An 18721-nucleotide genomic window follows, 5' to 3' on the forward strand; every position below is an offset into this window, starting at 1 on the left:
GCGTGACTTGCCTTCATTCTTGTGACAGGTAAGTCACGCCCTCATGGAACATCAGCTGATAAAGACGGGCCACAAGACACCATCATGTGACACTCTGAAGAAGGCGAAAGACTTTCGTATTGTGACATCCTCAAGGCCTAAACACTCATCCGATCAAAAATAAGTTGGCAGCCGTCTTCAGGGCCTGAATATCCTCAAATGTGAAAAATTTCGAGAATATGGATCATCTGAATCATTTTGCAGGAACTTTTGTTGCCACGGAGATTAATCAGACTCTGCAGCACCGTAATAGCCACGCCCTTCGAAGGAAAGTCACAAAAATAGGGATAGAGTAAGATCAATGTCTTGAGTCTTTTCTAGCCAATTTTCAATCAGATTCGTTAAAAGGGCACCGTGCAGTACGTCAAAATGTAAAAAATGATATTGATTGGCGCAAGGTGTATAACTGAATATAAACATATAGATGTCTTCAGGTACCGACTCTTTATGTACATGTGAAGTTTTGGATTTTTAGCAGCATGTGCAGGAGAGTTATTAAGCATTTTGTCCATTGCGGCGAAGGAAATCTTAAGTGAAAACTTCGAAGCCCCGCCCCCGTTCATATAGTATTTCGGAAACAAAAAATTTTAGCCCCAGTGTTTGTCCCAGGTCTTAAGATGCTACAGACAGAATTTTAAGGCAATCAGATGAAGCCTTTAGGATCAGGGTGCAAAAGAATGACCCCTGTAAACATGCAAAAAAGGGCAAAAGTCGGACTTTCAAAAATTCATAACTCACTTCCTGTTCATATTAGACGTTAAAATATCAAATTTTTCGCCATGCCCGATGAGACTGCCAAGTTTGGTGAATTTTTGTGCATGTTTCGGGGGTCAAAAATGCGATCGAACAATCGGAAAAATAATAATAATAATAATTTCTACAAAAACAATAGGGACTTCGCAGCGGTCGCTGCTCAGGCCCTAATAATAATAATAATAATAAAAGTAATAATATTTTCTACAAAAACAATAGGGACCTCGCAGCCGTCGCAGCTCGGGCCCTAATAACAATTTCTAGAAAAACAATAGGGACCTCGCAGCGGTCACTGCTCGGGCCCTAATAATAATAATAATAATAATTTCCACAAAAACAATGGGGACCTCGTAGCGGTCGCTGCTCGGGCCCTAATAATAATTTCTACAAAAACAATAGGGACCTCTCCGCGGTCGCTGCTCGGGCCCCAATAATAATTTCTACACAAAGTCCATTGTGGTGACCCGCCCCCTTTTAAGTAAATTCAAAATGGCCGACTTCCTGTAAAACCTAGCTCATTGCTCCAAGAGACTTTTTTGTAGGTCTTGGTCTTATACATACAGTGAACCCTCGCTACTTGGCGGTTCACCTTTCGCGGGTTCAGTGTTTCGCGGGTCTAAAAAATATTCGGGGGCATTGTAGTTTCGCCGAGCGGCACGACGGGGTGCTGGAGCGGTTAGACGGCCGGCGTGCGCCGAAGAAGAGCGTGGGCGAAGAGGAGAGTGGACGAAGAAGAGCACGTTCCCCCGGACACGATGGGTGGCGACGTTTCGCGCGGTTCGGACAGTACCAGAGCTCCGGCCGGCGTGCGTGGCAGTTAAGCCGTAGAGGAGCACCTTCCCCGGGCACGGGCGGTGCCAAGCGGCCCCTAAGTTTAACCGAATGGAAGCTCCGGAGGAGGAGGGCATGCTCGCGTCACAGTAAGCCGAAGAGGAGCACCTTCCCCGGGCACGGGCGGTTCCAAGCGGCCCCTAAGTTTAACCGAATGGAAGCTCCGGAGGAGGAGGGCATGCTCGCGTCACAGTAAGCCGAAGAGGAGCACCTTCCCCGGGCACGGGCGGTTCCAAGCGGCCCCTAAGTTTAACCGAATGGAAGCTCCGGAGGAGGAGGGCATGCTCGCGTCACAGTAAGCCGAAGAGGAGCACCTTCCCCGGGCACGGGCGGTGCCAAGCGGCCCCTAAGTTTAACCGAATGGAAGCTCCGGGGGAGGAGGGCGGGTGTGTGTCACAGTTAAGCCGAATTGGAGCACCTCTTCCGCCCGGGCACGAGCGGAGCGCGAAGCTGTCAGTTATGAATGTATAAAAGAATAAATAAATAAATAAATAAAGAATGCCACCTTTCATTTCACAGGGCACACCGGACGGCGTACCAGCAGGTAAAAGTCGGAGTAATTAAATAAATACAAAAAGAATGGCTGGGGAATAAAAAAATAATACGTTTTAATAATAATTTGTTTTTTTTGTTATAACATGAATTTCACTCTCTCTCTCCCCGTATATATATATATATATATATATATATATATATATATATATATTTATTATATATATTGTATATTTTTTTCAGCATTTTTGAAGGTGCGCCGCTACTTCGCGGATTTTCAGTTTTCGCGGGTGGTCTCTGTCCCCATTAACCGCGATAACCGAGGATTCACTGTACTCCATAAAATTTACAAAAAGCGAGGTGAAACACTCAACCAGGGCTGCTTTTTTTAACATTTCTCGAGGGCCATGGCGAGCCATTTAAAAAAAGCTGCACAACTAACGTATAAAATATTTATAAATTTGCTCGGCCTGATGTGTGTGTAAAGTTTCACGAGTTGTCGTTCATATTTAGAACCTCATAATCAGCGTTGTTTTATTGCCGAACAGTGCAATGCCACTCCCACAACTTTACAAGAAAAAGGACGAATTTCGTATTGTGACATCCTCATGGCCGAAACAGTCATCCGAGCATATATGAGGGCGACCTTGTTGAGTTGCACGGAGAAAAACATCCAAGAAAATAACTTGTATTAGCTTTTACCAGTTGGTGGCGCTACTACTACGATGAAAAATAAGTTGGTAGATGTCTTCAGGGCTGAAGTATCCTCAAATGTGTACAACTTCGAGAAGATAGGATCATCTGAGTCATGTTGCCGGAGCTTTTATTGCCACAGAGTACAATCTGACTTTTCAGCACCGTAATAGCCACGCCTTTTGCCAAAACGTCACAAAATTCGGCAGAGAGTAAGATCATTGTCTTGAGTCTTTTCTGACTAATTTTCAGTCGGATTCGTCAAAAGGGCACCGTGCATAATGTGAAAATTTAAATAAAAACAAATTTTTGATTCCACTTGGCGGCGCTGTGTGTATAACAAAATAATAACATTAAGATGTCTTCAGGTCGGGACGTTTTATTTACAGGTGAAGGTTTGGATTTTTAGGAGCATGTGCGGGGGAGTTATTAAGCATTCGTTTATTTGTATTAGGTTCATTTTGTCTTCTTATTATTGATATTTGACTGATTCATTAAAAGCAGACAATTATGTTTTAGGTTAATTTTTTACCTGACATGTTTCGGCGAGTCTTTCGCCTTCTTCAGAGTGTCGCATGATGGTGTCTTGAGACCCGTCTTTATCAGCTGATGTTCCATGAGGGTGTGACTTACCTGTCAAAAAAATGAAAAATCAGAGCAGTAAAAGAACAAGCACAACATGAACATTACAAATCAGCAATCACTGACCACTGCAAAAGGGAAAACCACATCATGGACCGGGAGAAGGGCAGGGTCATCCGCACCGAAGAGAACAAACAACAGCGCTGGATCAGAGAGGCCATTGAGATCTGCAAGCGAGGCATAAAAACCATGAACAGAGACAAGGGAGCCTTCATCCTCTCTACCACCTGGAGCAGCATCTTGGCGGAGTGAACGGACAGCGGGGGGCGTGACTTGCCTTCATTCTTGTGAATGGTAAGTCACGCCCTCATGGAACATCAGCTGATAAAGACGGGCCACAAGACACCATCATGTGACACTCTGAAGAAGGCGAAAGACTTTCGTATTGTGACATCCTCAAGGCTTAAACACTCATCCGAGCAAATATAAGGTAGATTTTGTTAACCTGCCCGGAGAAAAACATCAACGAAAATAATTTGTATTTGTTTTAACCAGTTGGTGGCGCTACCACTGCGATCAAAAATAAGTTGGCAGCCGTCTTCAGGGCCTGAATATCCTCAAATGTGAAAAATTTCAAGAAGATGGATCATCTGAATCATTTTGCAGGAACTTTTGTTGCCACGGAGAATAATCAGACTCTGCGGCACCGTAATAGCCACGCCCTTCGAAGGAAAGTCACAAAAATAGGGATAGAGTAAGATCAATGTCTTGAGTCTTTTCTAGCCAATTTTCAATCGGATTCGTTAAAAGGGCACCGTGCAGTACGTCAAAATGTAAAAAATGATATTGATTGGCGCAAGGTGTATAACTGAATATAAACATATAGATGTTTTCAGGTACCGACTCTTTATGTACATGTGAAGTTTTGGATTTTTAGCAGCATGTGCAAGAGAGTTATTAAGCATTTTGTCCATTGCGGCGAAGGAAATCTTAAGTGAAAACTTCGAAGCCCCGCCCCCGTCATATAGTATTTCGGAAACAAAAAATTTTAGCCCCAGTGTTTGTCCCAGGTCTTAAGATGCTACAGACAGAATTTTAAGGCAATCAGATGAAGCCTTTAGGATCAGGGTGCAAAAGAATGACCCCTGTAAACATGCAAAAAAGGGCAAAAGTCGGACTTTCAAAAATTCATAACTCACTTCCTATTCATATTAGACATTAAAATATCAAATTTTTCGCCATGCCCGATGAGACTGCCAAGTTTGGTGAATTTTTGTGCATGTTTCGGGGGTCAAAAATGCAATCGAACAATCGGAAAAATAATAATAATAATAATTTCTACAAAAACAATAGGGACTTCGCAGCGGTCGCTGCTCAGGCCCTAATAATAATAATAATAATAAGAGAAGATAAGATAAGATGTCCTTTATTAGTCCCACAATGGGGAAATTTGAAAGTAATAATATTTTCTACAAAAACAATAGGGACCTCGCAGCCGTCGCAGCTCGGGCCCTAATAACAATTTCTAGAAAAACAATAGGGACCTCGCAGCGGTCACTGCTCGGGCCCTAATAATAATAATAATAATAATTTCCACAAAAACAATGGGGACCTCGTAGCGGTCGCTGCTCGGGCCCTAATAATAATTTCTACAAAAACAATAGGGACCTCTCCGCGGTCGCTGCTCGGGCCCCAATAATAATTTCTACACAAAGTCCATTGTGGTGACCCGCCCCCTTTTAAGTAAATTCAAAATGGCCGACTTCCTGTAAAACCTAGCTCATTGCTCCAAGAGACTTTTTTGTAGGTCTTGGTCTTATACATACAGTGAACCCTCGCGACTTGGCGGTTCACCTTTCGCGGGTTCAGTGTTTCGCGGGTCTAAAAAATATTCGGGGGCATTGTAGTTTCGCCGAGCGGCACGACGGGGTGCTGGAGCGGTTAGACGGCCGGCGTGCGCCGAAGAAGAGCGTGGGCGAAGAGGAGAGTGGACGAAGAAGAGCACGTTCCCCCGGACACGATGGGTGGCGACGTTTCGCGCGGTTCGGACAGTACCAGAGCTCCGGCCGGCGTGCGTGGCAGTTAAGCCGTAGAGGAGCACCTTCCCCGGGCACGGGCGGTGCCAAGCGGCCCCTAAGTTTAACCGAATGGAAGCTCCGGAGGAGGAGGGCATGCTCGCGTCACAGTTAGCCGAAGAGGAGCACCTTCCCCGGGCACGGGCGGTTCCAAGCGGCCCCTAAGTTTAACCGAATGGAAGCTCCGGAGGAGGAGGGCATGCTCGCGTCACAGTAAGCCGAAGAGGAGCACCTTCCCCGGGCACGGGCGGTTCCAAGCGGCCCCTAAGTTTAACCGAATGGAAGCTCCGGAGGAGGAGGGCATGCTCGCGTCACAGTAAGCCGAAGAGGAGCACCTTCCCCGGGCACGGGCGGTGCCAAGCGGCCCCTAAGTTTAACCGAATGGAAGCTCCGGGGGAGGAGGGCGGGTGTGTGTCACAGTTAAGCCGAATTGGAGCACCTCTTCCGCCCGGGCACGAGCGGAGCGCGAAGCTGTCAGTTATGAATGTATAAAAGAATAAATAAATAAATAAAGAAAGAATGCCACCTTTCATTTCACAGGGCACACCGGACGGCGTACCAGCAGGTAAAAGTCGGAGTAATTAAATAAATACAAAAAGAATGGCTGGGGAATAAAAAAATAATACGTTTTAATAATAATTTGTTTTTTTTGTTATAACATGAATTTCACTCTCTCTCTCCCCGTATATATATATATATATATATATATATATATATATATATATTTATTATATATATTGTATATTTTTTTAAGCATTTTTGAAGGTGCGCCGCTACTTCGCGGATTTTCAGTTTCCGCGGGTGGTCTCGGTCCCCATTAACCGCGATAACCGAGGGTTCACTGTACTCCATAAAATTTACAAAAAGCGAGGTGAAACACTCAACCAGGGCTGCTTTTTTGAACATTTCTCGAGGGCCATGGCGAGCCATTTCAAAAAAGCTGCACAACTAACGTATAAAATATTTATAAATTTGCTCTGCCTGATGTGTGTGTCAAGTTTCACGAGTTGTCGTTCATATTTAGAACCTCATAATCAGCGTTGTTTTATTGCCAAACAGTGCAATGCCACTCCCACAACTTTTCACGAAAAAGGATGAATTTCGTATTGTGACATCCTCATGGCCGAAACAGTCCTCCGAGCATATATGAGGGCGACCTTGTTGAGTTGCACGGAGAAAAACATCCAAGAAAATAACTTGTATTAGCTTTTACCAGTTGGTGGCGCTACTACTACGATGAAAAATAAGTTGGTAGATGTCTTCAGGGCTGAAGTATCCTCAAATGTGTACAACTTCGAGAAGATAGGATCATCTGAGTCATGTTGCCGGAGCTTTTGTTGCCACAAAGTACAATCGGACTTTTCAGCACCGTAATAGCCACGCCTTTTGCCAAAACGTCACAAAACTCGGCAGAGAGTAAGATCATTGTCTTGAGTCTTTTCTGACTAATTTTCAGTCGGATTCGTCAAAAGGGCACGTTGCAGTACGTGAAAATTAAAATAAAAACAAATTTTTGATTCCACTTGGCGGCGCTGTGTGTATAACAAAATAATAACATTAAGATGTCTTCAGGTCGGGACATTTTATTTACAGGTGAAGGTTTGGATTTTTCGGAGCATGTGCAGGGGAGTTATTAAGCATTCGTTTATTTGTATTAGGTTCATTTTGTCTTCTTATTATTGATATTTGACTGATTCATTAAAAGCAGACAATTATGTTTTAGGTTAATTTTTTACCTGACATGTTTCGGCGAGTCTTTCGCCTTCTTCAGAGTGTCGCATGATGGTGTCTTGAGACCCGTCTTTATCAGCTGATGTTCCATGAGGGTGTGACTTACCTGTCAAAAAAATGAAAAATCAGAGCAGTAAAAGAACAAGCACAACATGAACATTACAAATCAGCAATCACTGACCACTGCAAAAGGGAAAACCACATCATGGACCGGGAGAAGGGCAGGGTCATCCGCACCGAAGAGAACAAACAACAGCGCTGGATCAGAGAGGCCATTGAGATCTGCAAGCGAGGCATAAAAACCATGAACAGAGACAAGGGAGCCTTCATCCTCTCTACCACCTGGAGCAGCATCTTGGCGGAGTGAACGGACAGCGGGGGGCGTGACTTGCCTTCATTCTTGTGAATGGTAAGTCACGCCCTCATGGAACATCAGCTGATAAAGACGGGCCACAAGACACCATCATGTGACACTCTGAAGAAGGCGAAAGACTTTCGTATTGTGACATCCTCAAGGCTTAAACACTCATCCGAGCAAATATAAGGTAGATTTTGTTAACCTGCCCGGAGAAAAACATCAACGAAAATAATTTGTATTTGTTTTAACCAGTTGGTGGCGCTACCACTGCGATCAAAAATAAGTTGGCAGCCGTCTTCAGGGCCTGAATATCCTCAAATGTGAAAAATTTCAAGAAGATGGATCATCTGAATCATTTTGCAGGAACTTTTGTTGCCACGGAGAATAATCAGACTCTGCGGCACCGTAATAGCCACGCCCTTCGAAGGAAAGTCACAAAAATAGGGATAGAGTAAGATCAATGTCTTGAGTCTTTTCTAGCCAATTTTCAATCGGATTCGTTAAAAGGGCACCGTGCAGTACGTCAAAATGTAAAAAATGATATTGATTGGCGCAAGGTGTATAACTGAATATAAACATATAGATGTTTTCAGGTACCGACTCTTTATGTACATGTGAAGTTTTGGATTTTTAGCAGCATGTGCAAGAGAGTTATTAAGCATTTTGTCCATTGCGGCGAAGGAAATCTTAAGTGAAAACTTCGAAGCCCCGCCCCCGTCATATAGTATTTCGGAAACAAAAAATTTTAGCCCCAGTGTTTGTCCCAGGTCTTAAGATGCTCCAGACAGAATTTTAAGGCAATCAGATGAAGCCTTTAGGATCAGGGTGCAAAAGAATGACCCCTGTAAACATGCAAAAAAGGGCAAAAGTCGGACTTTCAAAAATTCATAACTCACTTCCTATTCATATTAGACATTAAAATATCAAATTTTTCGCCATGCCCGATGAGACTGCCAAGTTTGGTGAATTTTTGTGCATGTTTCGGAGGTCAAAAATGCAATCGAACAATCGGAAAAATAATAATAATAATAATTTCTACAAAAACAATAGGGACTTCGCAGCGGTCGCTGCTCAGGCCCTAATAATAATAATAATAATAAGAGAAGATAAGATAAGATGTCCTTTATTAGTCCCACAATGGGGAAATTTGAAAGTAATAATATTTTCTACAAAAACAATAGGGACCTCGCAGCCGTCGCAGCTCGGGCCCTAATAACAATTTCTAGAAAAACAATAGGGACCTCGCAGCGGTCACTGCTCGGGCCCTAATAATAATAATAATAATAATTTCCACAAAAACAATGGGGACCTCGTAGCGGTCGCTGCTCGGGCCCTAATAATAATTTCTACATAAACAATAGGGACCTCGCCGCGGTCGCTGCTCGGGCCCCAATAATAATTTCTACACAAAGTCCATTGTGGTGACCCGCCCCCTTTTAATAAATTCAAAATGGCCGACTTCCTGTAAAACCTAGCTCATTGCTACAAGAGACTTTTTTGTAGGTCTTGGTCTTATACATACAGTGAACCCTCGCTACTTCGCGGTTCACCTTTCGCGGGTTCAGTGCTTCGCGGGTATAAAAAATATTCGGGGGCATTGTAGTTTCGCCGAGCGGCACGACGGGGCGCTGGAGCGGTTAGACGGCCGGCGTGCGCCGAAGAAGAGCGTGGGCGAAGAGGAGAGTGGACGAAGAAGAGCACGTTCCCCCGGACACGATCGGTGGCGACGTTTCGCGCGGTTCGGACCGTACCAGAGCTCCGGCCGGCGTGCGTGGCAGTTAAGCCGTAGAGGAGCACCTTCCCCGGGCACGGGCGGTGCCAAGCGGCCCCTAAGTTTAACCGAATGGAAGCTCCGGAGGAGGAGGGCATGCTCGCGTCACAGTAAGCCGAAGAGGAGCACCTTCCCCGGGCACGGGCGGTTCCAAGCGGCCCCTAAGTTTAACCGAATGGAAGCTCCGGAGGAGGAGGGCATGCTCGCGACACAGTAAGCCGAAGAGGAGCACCTTCCCCGGGCACGGGCGGTGCCAAGCGGCCCCTAAGTTTAACCGAATGGAAGCTCCGGGGGAGGAGGGTGGGCGTGTGTCACAGTTAAGCCGAATTGGAGCACCTCTTCCGCCCGGGCACGAGCGGAGCGCGAAGCTGTCAGTTATGAATGAATAAATGAATAAATAAATAAATAAATAAAGAATGGCACCTTTCATTTCACAGGGCACACCAGACGGCGTACCAGCAGGTAAAAGTCTGAGTAATTAAATAAATACAAAAAGAATGGCTGGGGAATAAAAAAATAATACGTTTTAATAATAATTTGTTTTTTTTGTTATAACATGAATTTCACTCTCTCTCTCCCCGTGTATATATATATATATATATATATATATATATATATATATATATATATATATTTATTATATATATTGTATTTTCTTTTAAGCATTTTTGAAGGTGCGCCGCTACTTCGAGGATTTTCAGTTTCCGCGGGTGGTCTCGGTCCCCATTAACCGCGATAACCGAGGGTTCACTGTACTCCATAAAATTTACAAAAAGCGAGGTGAAACACTCAACCAGGGCTGCTTTTTTGAACATTTCTCGAGGGCCATGGCGAGCCATTTAAAAAAAGCTGCACAACTAACGTATAAAATATTGATAAATTTGCTCTGCCTGATGTGTGTGTCAAGTTTCACGAGTTGTCGTTCATATTTAGAACCTCATAATCAGCGTTGTTTTATTGCCAAACAGTGCAATGCCACTCCCACAACTTTTCACGAAAAAGGATGAATTTCGTATTGTGACATCCTCATGGCCGAAACAGTCCTCCGAGCATATATGAGGGCGACCTTGTTGAGTTGCACGGAGAAAAACATCCAAGAAAATAACTTGTATTAGCTTTTACCAGTTGGTGGCGCTACTACTACGATGAAAAATAAGTTGGTAGATGTCTTCAGGGCTGAAGTATCCTCAAATGTGTACAACTTCGAGAAGATAGGATCATCTGAGTCATGTTGGCGGAGCTTTTGTTGCCACAAAGTACAATCGGACTTTTCAGCACCGTAATAGCCACGCCTTTTGCCAAAACGTCACAAAACTCGGCAGAGAGTAAGATCATTGTCTTGAGTCTTTTCTGACTAATTTTCAGTCGGATTCGTCAAAAGGGCACGGTGCAGTACGTGAAAATTAAAATAAAAACAAATTTTTGATTCCACTTGGCGGCGCTGTGTGTATAACAAAATAATAACATTAAGATGTCTTCAGGTCGGGACATTTTATTTACAGGTGAAGGTTTGGATTTTTAGGAGCATGTGCAGGGGAGTTATTAAGCATTCATTTATTTGTATTAGGTTCATTTTGTCTTCTTATGATTGATATTTGACAGATTCATTAAAAGCAGACAATTATGTTTTCGGTAAATTTTTTACCTGACATGTTTCGGCGAGTCTTTCGCCTTCTTCAGAGTGTCGCATGATGGTGTCTTGAGACCCGTCTTTATCAGCTGATGTTCCATGAGGGTGTGACTTACCTGTCAAAAAAATGAAAAATCAGAGCAGTAAAAGAACAAGCACAACATGAACATTACAAATCAGCAATCACTGACCACTGCAAAAGGGAAAACCACATCATGGACCGGGAGAAGGGCAGGGTCATCCGCACAGAAGAGAACAAACAACAGCGCTGGATCAGAGAGGCCATTGAGATCTGCAAGCGAGGCATAAAAACCATGAACAGAGACAAGGGAGCCTTCATCCTCTCTACCACCTGGACCAGCATCTTGGCGGAGTTAACGGACAGCGGGGGGCGTGACTTGCCTTCATTCTTGTGACAGGTAAGTCACGCCCTCATGGAACATCAGCTGATAAAGACGGGCCACAAGACACCATCATGTGACACTCTGAAGAAGGCGAAAGACTTTCGTATTGTGACATCCTCAAGGCTGAAACACTCATCCGAGCAAATATAAGGTAGATTTTGTTAACCTGCCCGGAGAAAAACATCAACGAAAATAATTTGTATTTGTTTTAACCAGTTGGTGGCGCTACCACTGCGATCAAAAATAAGTTGGCAGCCGTCTTCAGGGCCTGAATATCCTCAAATGTGAAAAATTTCGAGAAGATGGATCATCTGAATCATTTTGCAGGAACTTTTGTTGCCACGGAGAATAATCAGACTCTGCGGCACCGTAATAGCCACGCCCTTCGAAGGAAAGTCACAAAAATAGGGATAGAGTAAGATCAATGTCTTGAGTCTTTTCTAGCCAATTTTCAATCGGATTCGTTAAAAGGGCACCGTGCAGTACGTCAAAATGTAAAAAATGATATTGATTGGCGCAAGGTGTATAACTGAATATAAACATATAGATGTCTTCAGGTACCGACTCTTTATGTACATGTGAAGTTTTGGATTTTTAGCAGCATGTGCAAGAGAGTTATTAAGCATTTTGTCCATTGCGGCGAAGGAAATCTTAAGTGAAAACTTCGAAGCCCCGCCCCCGTCATATAGTATTTCGGAAACAAAAAGTTTTAGCCCCAGTGTTTGTCCCAGGTCTTAAGATGCTACAGACAGAATTTTAAGGCAATCAGATGAAGCCTTTAGGATCAGGGTGCAAAAGAATGACCCCTGTAAACATGCAAAAAAGGGCAAAAGTCGGACTTTCAAAAATTCATAACTCACTTCCTGTTCATATTAGACGTTTAAAATATCAAATTTCTCGCCATGCCCGATGAGACTGCCAAGTTTGGTGAGTTTTTGTGCATGTTTCGGGGGTCAAAAATGCAATCGAACAATCGGAAAAATAATAATAATAATAATTTCTACAAAAACAACAGGGACTTCGCAGTGGTCGCTGCTCAGGCCCTAATAATAATAATAATAATAATAATAAAAGTAATAATATTTTCTACAAAAACAATAGGGACCTCGCAGCCGTCGCAGCTCGGGCCCTAATAACAATTTCTAGAAAAACAATAGGGACCTCGCAGCGGTCACTGCTCGGGCCCTAATAATAATAATAATAATAATTTCCACAAAAACAATGGGGACCTCGTAGCGGTCGCTGCTCAGGCCCTAATAATAATTTCTACAAAAACAATAGGGACATCGCCGCGGTCGCTGCTCGGGCCCCAATAATAATTTCTACACAAAGTCCATTGTGGTGACCCGCCCCCTTTTAAGTAAATTCAAAATGGCCGACTTCCTGTAAAACCTAGCTCATTGCTCCAAGAGACTTTTTTGTAGGTCTTGGTCTTATACATACAGTGAACCCTCGCTACTTGGCGGTTCACCTTTCGCGGGTTCAGTGCTTCGCGGGTCTAAAAAATATTCGGGGGCATTATAGTTTCGCCGAGCGGCACGACGGGGCGCTGGAGCGGTTAGACGGCCGGTGTGCGCCGAAGAAGAGCGTGGGCGAAGAGGAGAGTGGACGAAGAAGAGCACGTTCCCCCGGACACGATCGGTGGCGACGTTTCGCGCGGTTCGGACAGTACCAGAGCTCCGGCCGGCGTGCGTGGCAGTTAAGCCGTAGAGGAGAACCTTCCCAGGGCACGGGCGGTGCCAAGCGGCCCCTAAGTTTAACCGAATGGAAGCTCCGGAGGAGGAGGGCATGCTCGCGTCACAGTAAGCCGAAGAGGAGCACCTTCCCCGGGCACGGGCGGTTCCAAGCGGCCCCTAAGTTTAACCGAATGGAAGCTCCGGAGGAGGAGGGCATGCTCGCGTCACAGTAAGCCGAAGAGGAGCACCTTCCCCGGGCACGGGCGGTGCCAAGCGGCCCCTAAGTTTAACCGAATGGAAGCTCCGGGGGAGGAGGGCGGGTGTGTGTCACAGTTAAGCCGAATTGGAGCACCTCTTCCGCCCGGGCACGAGCGGAGCGCGAAGCTGTCAGTTATGAATGTATAGAAGAATAAATAAATAAATAAATAAAGAATGCCACCTTTCATTTCACAGGGCACACCGGACGGCGTACCAGCAGGTAAAAGTCGGAGTAATTAAATAAATACAAAAAGAATGGCTGGGGAATAAAAAAATAATACGTTTTAATAATAATTTGTTTTTTTTGTTATAACATGAATTTCACTCTCTCTCTCTCTCTCTCTCTCCCCCCGTATATATATATATATATATATATATATATATATATATATATATATATATATATATTTATTATATATATTGTATTTTCTTTTAAGCATTTTTGAAGGTGCGCCGCTACTTCGCGGATTTTCAGTTTTCGCGGGTGGTCTCTGTCCCCATTAACCGCGATAACCGAGGATTCACTGTACTCCATAAAATTTACAAAAAGCGAGGTGAAACACTCAACCAGGGCTGCTTTTTTTAACATTTCTCGAGGGCCATGGCGAGCCATTTAAAAAAAGCTGCACAACTAACGTATAAAATATTTATAAATTTGCTCGGCCTGATGTGTGTGTAAAGTTTCACGAGTTGTCGTTCATATTTAGAACCTCATAATCAGCGTTGTTTTATTGCCGAACAGTGCAATGCCACTCCCACAACTTTACAAGAAAAAGGACGAATTTCGTATTGTGACATCCTCATGGCCGAAACAGTCATCCGAGCATATATGAGGGCGACCTTGTTGAGTTGCACGGAGAAAAACATCCAAGAAAATAACTTGTATTAGCTTTTACCAGTTGGTGGCGCTACTACTACGATGAAAAATAAGTTGGTAGATGTCTTCAGGGCTGAAGTATCCTCAAATGTGTACAACTTCGAGAAGATAGGATCATCTGAGTCATGTTGTCGGAGCTTTTGTTGCCACAGAGTACAATCTGACTTTTCAGCACCGTAATTGCCACGCCTTTTGCCAAAACGTCACAAAACTCGGCAGAGAGTAAGATCATTGTCTTGAGTCTTTTCTGACTAATTTTCAGTCGGATTCGTCAAAAGGGCACCGTGCAGTACGTGAAAATTTAAATAAAAACAAATTTTTGATTCCACTTGGCGGCGCTGTGTGTATAACAAAATAATAACATCAAGATGTCTTCAGGTCGGGACATTTTATTTACAGGTGAATGTTTGGATTTTTAGGAGCATGTGCAGGGGAGTTATTAAGCATTCATTTATTTGTATTAGGTTCATTTTGTCTTCTTATTATTGATATTTGACAGATTCATTAAAAGCAGACAATTATGTTTTCGGTAAAATTTTTTACCTGACATGTTTCGGCGAGTCTTTCGCCTTCTTCAGAGTGTCGCATGATGGTGTCTTGAGACCCGTCTTTATCAGCTGATGTTCCATGAGGGTGTGACTTACCTGTCAAAAAAATGAAAAATCAGAGCAGTAAAAGAACAAGCACAACATGAACATTACAAATCAGCAATCACTGACCACTGCAAAAGGGAAAACCACATCATGGACCGGGAGAAGGGCAGGGTCATCGGCACAGAAGAGAACAAACAACAGCGCTGGATCAGAGAGGCCATTGAGATCTGCAAGCGAGGCATAAAAACCATGAACAGAGACAAGGGAGCCTTCATCCTCTCTACCACCTGGAGCAGCATCTTGGCGGAGTTAACGGACAGCGGGGGGCGTGACTTGCCTTCATTCTTGTGACAGGTAAGTCACGCCCTCATGGAACATCAGCTGATAAAGACGGGCCACAAGACACCATCATGTGACACTCTGAAGAAGGCGAAAGACTTTCGTATTGTGACATCCTCAAGGCCTAAACACTCATCCGAGCAAATATAAGGTAGATTTTGTTAACCTGCCCGGAGAAAAACATCAACGAAAATAATTTGTATTTGTTTTAACCAGTTGGTGGCGCTACCACTGCGATCAAAAATAAGTTGGCAGCCGTCTTCAGGGCCTGAATATCCTCAAATGTGAAAAATTTCGAGAAGATGGATCATCTGAATCATTTTGCAGGAACTTTTGTTGCCACGGAGAATAATCAGACTCTGCGGCACCGTAATAGCCACGCCCTTCGAAGGAAAGTCACAAAAATAGGGATAGAGTAAGATCAATGTCTTGAGTCTTTTCTAGCCAATTTTCAATCGGATTCGTTAAAAGGGCACCGTGCAGTACGTCAAAATGTAAAAAATGATATTGATTGGCGCAAGGTGTATAACTGAATATAAACATATAGATGTCTTCAGGTACCGACTCTTTATGTACATGTGAAGTTTTGGATTTTTAGCAGCATGTGCAAGAGAGTTATTAAGCATTTTGTCCATTGCGGCGAAGGAAATCTTAAGTGAAAACTTCGAAGCCCCCCCCCCTTCATATAGTATTTCGGAAACAAAAAATTTTAGTCCCAGTGTTTGTCCCAGGTCTTAAGATGCTACAGACAGAATTTTAAGGCAATCAGATGAAGCCTTTAGGATCAGGGTGCAAAAGAATGACCCCTGTAAACATGCAAAAAAGGGCAAAAGTCGGACTTTCAAAAATTCATAACTCACTTCCTGTTCATATTAGACGTTAAAATATCAAATTTTTCGCCATGCCCGATGAGACTGTCAAGTTTGGTGAATTTTTGTGCATGTTTCGGGGGACAAAAATGCAATCGAACAATCGTAAAAATAATAATAATAATAACTTCTACAAAAACAATAGGGACTTCGCAGCGGTCGCTGCTCAGGCCCTAATAATAATAATAATAATAATAATAATAAAAGTAATAATATTTTCTACAAAAACAGTAGGGACCTCGCAGCCGTCGCAGCTTGGGCCCTAATAACAATTTCTAGAAAAACAATAGGGACCTCGCAGCGGTCACTGCTCGGGCCCTAATAATAAAAATAATAATAATTTCCACAAAAACAATGGGGACCTCGTAGCGGTCGCTGCTCGGGCCCTAATAATAATTTCTACATAAACAATAGGGACCTCGCCGCGGTCGCTGCTCGGGCCCCAATAATAATTTCTACACAAAGTCCATTGTGGTGACCCGCCCCTTTTAAGTAAATTCAAAATGGCCGACTTCCTGTAAAACCTAGCTCATTGCTCCAAGAGACTTTTTTGTAGGTCTTGGTCTTATACATACGGTGAACCCTCGCTACTTCGCGGTTCACCTTTCGCGGGTTCAGTGCTTCGCGGGTATAAAAAATATTCGGGGGCATTGTAGTTTCGCCGAGCGGCACGACGGGCGCTGGAGCGGTTAGACGGCCGGCGTGCGCCGAAGAAGAGCGTGGGCGAAGAGGAGAGTGGACGAAGAAGAGCACGTTCCCCCGGACACGATCGGTGGCGACGTTTCGCGCGGTTCGGACCGTACCAGAGCTCCGCCCGGCGTGCGTGGCAGTTAAGCCGTAGAGGAGCACCTTCCCCGGGCACGGGCGGTGCCAAGCGGCCCCTAAGTTTAACCGAATGGAAGCTCCGGAGGAGGAGGGCATGCTCGCGTCACAGTAAGCCAAAGAGGAGCACCTTCCCCGGGCACGGGCGGTTCCAAGCGGCCCCTAAGTTTAACCGAATGGAAGCTCCGGAGGAGGCGGGCATGCTCGCGTCACAGTAAGCCGAAGAGGAGCACCTTCCCCGGGCACGGGCGGTGCCAAGCGGCCCCTAAGTTTGACCGAATGGAAGCTCCGGGGCAGGAGGGCGGGCGTGTGTCACAGTAAAGCCGAATTGGAACACCTCTTCCGCCCGGGCACGAACGGAGCGCGAAGCTGTCAGTTATGAATGAATAAATGAATAAATAAATAAATAAATAAAGAATGCCACCTTTCATTTCACAGGGCACACCGGACGGCGTACCAGCAGGTAAAAGTCGGAGTAATTAAATAAATACAAAAAGAATGGCTGGGGAATAAAAAAATAATACGTTTTAATAATAATTTGTTTTTTTTGTTATAACATGAATTTCACTCCTACTCTCTGTCTATATATATATTTATTATATATATTGTATTTTTTTTTAAGCATTTTTGAAGGTGCGCCGCTACTTCGCGGATTTTCAGTTTTCGCGGGTGGTCTCTGTCCCCATTAACCGCGATAACCGAGGGTTCACTGTACTCCATGAAATTTACAAAAAGCAAGGTGAAACACTCAACCAGGGCTGCTTTTTTTAACATTTCTCGAGGGCCATGGCGAGCCATTTCAAAAAAGCTGCACAACTAACGTATAAAATATTGATAAATTTGCTCTGCCTGATGTGTGTGTAAAGTTTCACGAGTTGTCGTTCATATTTAGAACCTCATAATCAGCGTTGTTTTATTGCCGAACAGTGCAATGCCACTCCCACAACTTTTCACGAAAAAGGATGAATTTCGTATTGTGACATCCTCATGGCCGAAACAGTCCTCCGAGCATATATGAGGGCGACCTTGTTGAGTTGCACGGAGAAAAACATCCAAGAAAATAACTTGTATTAGCTTTTACCAGTTGGTGGCGCTACTACTACGATGAAAAATAAGTTGGTAGATGTCTTCAGGGCTGAAGTATCCTCAAATGTGTACAACTTCGAGAAGATAGGATCATCTGAGTCATGTTGTCGGAGCTTTTGTTGCCACAGAGTACAATCTGACTTTTCAGCACCGTAATAGCCACGCCTTTTGCCAAAACGTCACAAAATTCGGCAGAGAGTAAGATCATTGTCTTGAGTCTTTTCTGACTAATTTTCAGTCGGATTCGTCAAAAGGGCACCGTGCAGTATGTGAAAATTAAAATAAAAACACATTTTTGATTCCACTTGGCGGCGCTGTGTGTATAACAAAATAATAACATTAAGATGTCTTCAGGTCGGGACGTTTTATTTACAGGTGAAGGTTTGGATTTTTAGGAGCATGTGCAGGGGAGTTATTAAGCATTCATTTATTTGTATTAGGTTCATTTTGTCTTCTTATTATTGATATTTGACTGATTCATTAAAAGCAGACAATTATGTTTTAGGTTAATTTTTTACCTGACATGTTTCGGCGAGTCTTTCGCCTTCTTCAGAGTGTCGCATGATGGTGTCTTGAGACCCGTCTTTACCAGCTGATGTTCCATGAGGGTGTGACTTACCTGTCAAAAAAATTAAAAATCAGAGCAGTAAAAGAACAAGCACAACATGAACATTACAAATCAGCAATCACTGACCACTGCAAAAGGGAAAACCACATCATGGACTGGGAGAAGGGCAGGGTCATCCGCACCGAAGAGAACAAACAACAGCGCTGGATCAGAGAGGCCATTGAGATCTGCAAGCGAGGCATAAAAACCATGAACAGAGACAAGGGAGCCTTCA

This window comes from Idiotropiscis lumnitzeri, unplaced genomic scaffold, assembly GCF_059441095.1.
Source record: "Idiotropiscis lumnitzeri isolate Australia: NSW breed Sydney's pygmy pipehorse unplaced genomic scaffold, RoL_Ilum_1.0 HiC_scaffold_26, whole genome shotgun sequence".
Classification (NCBI taxonomy): domain Eukaryota; kingdom Metazoa; phylum Chordata; class Actinopteri; order Syngnathiformes; family Syngnathidae; genus Idiotropiscis; species Idiotropiscis lumnitzeri.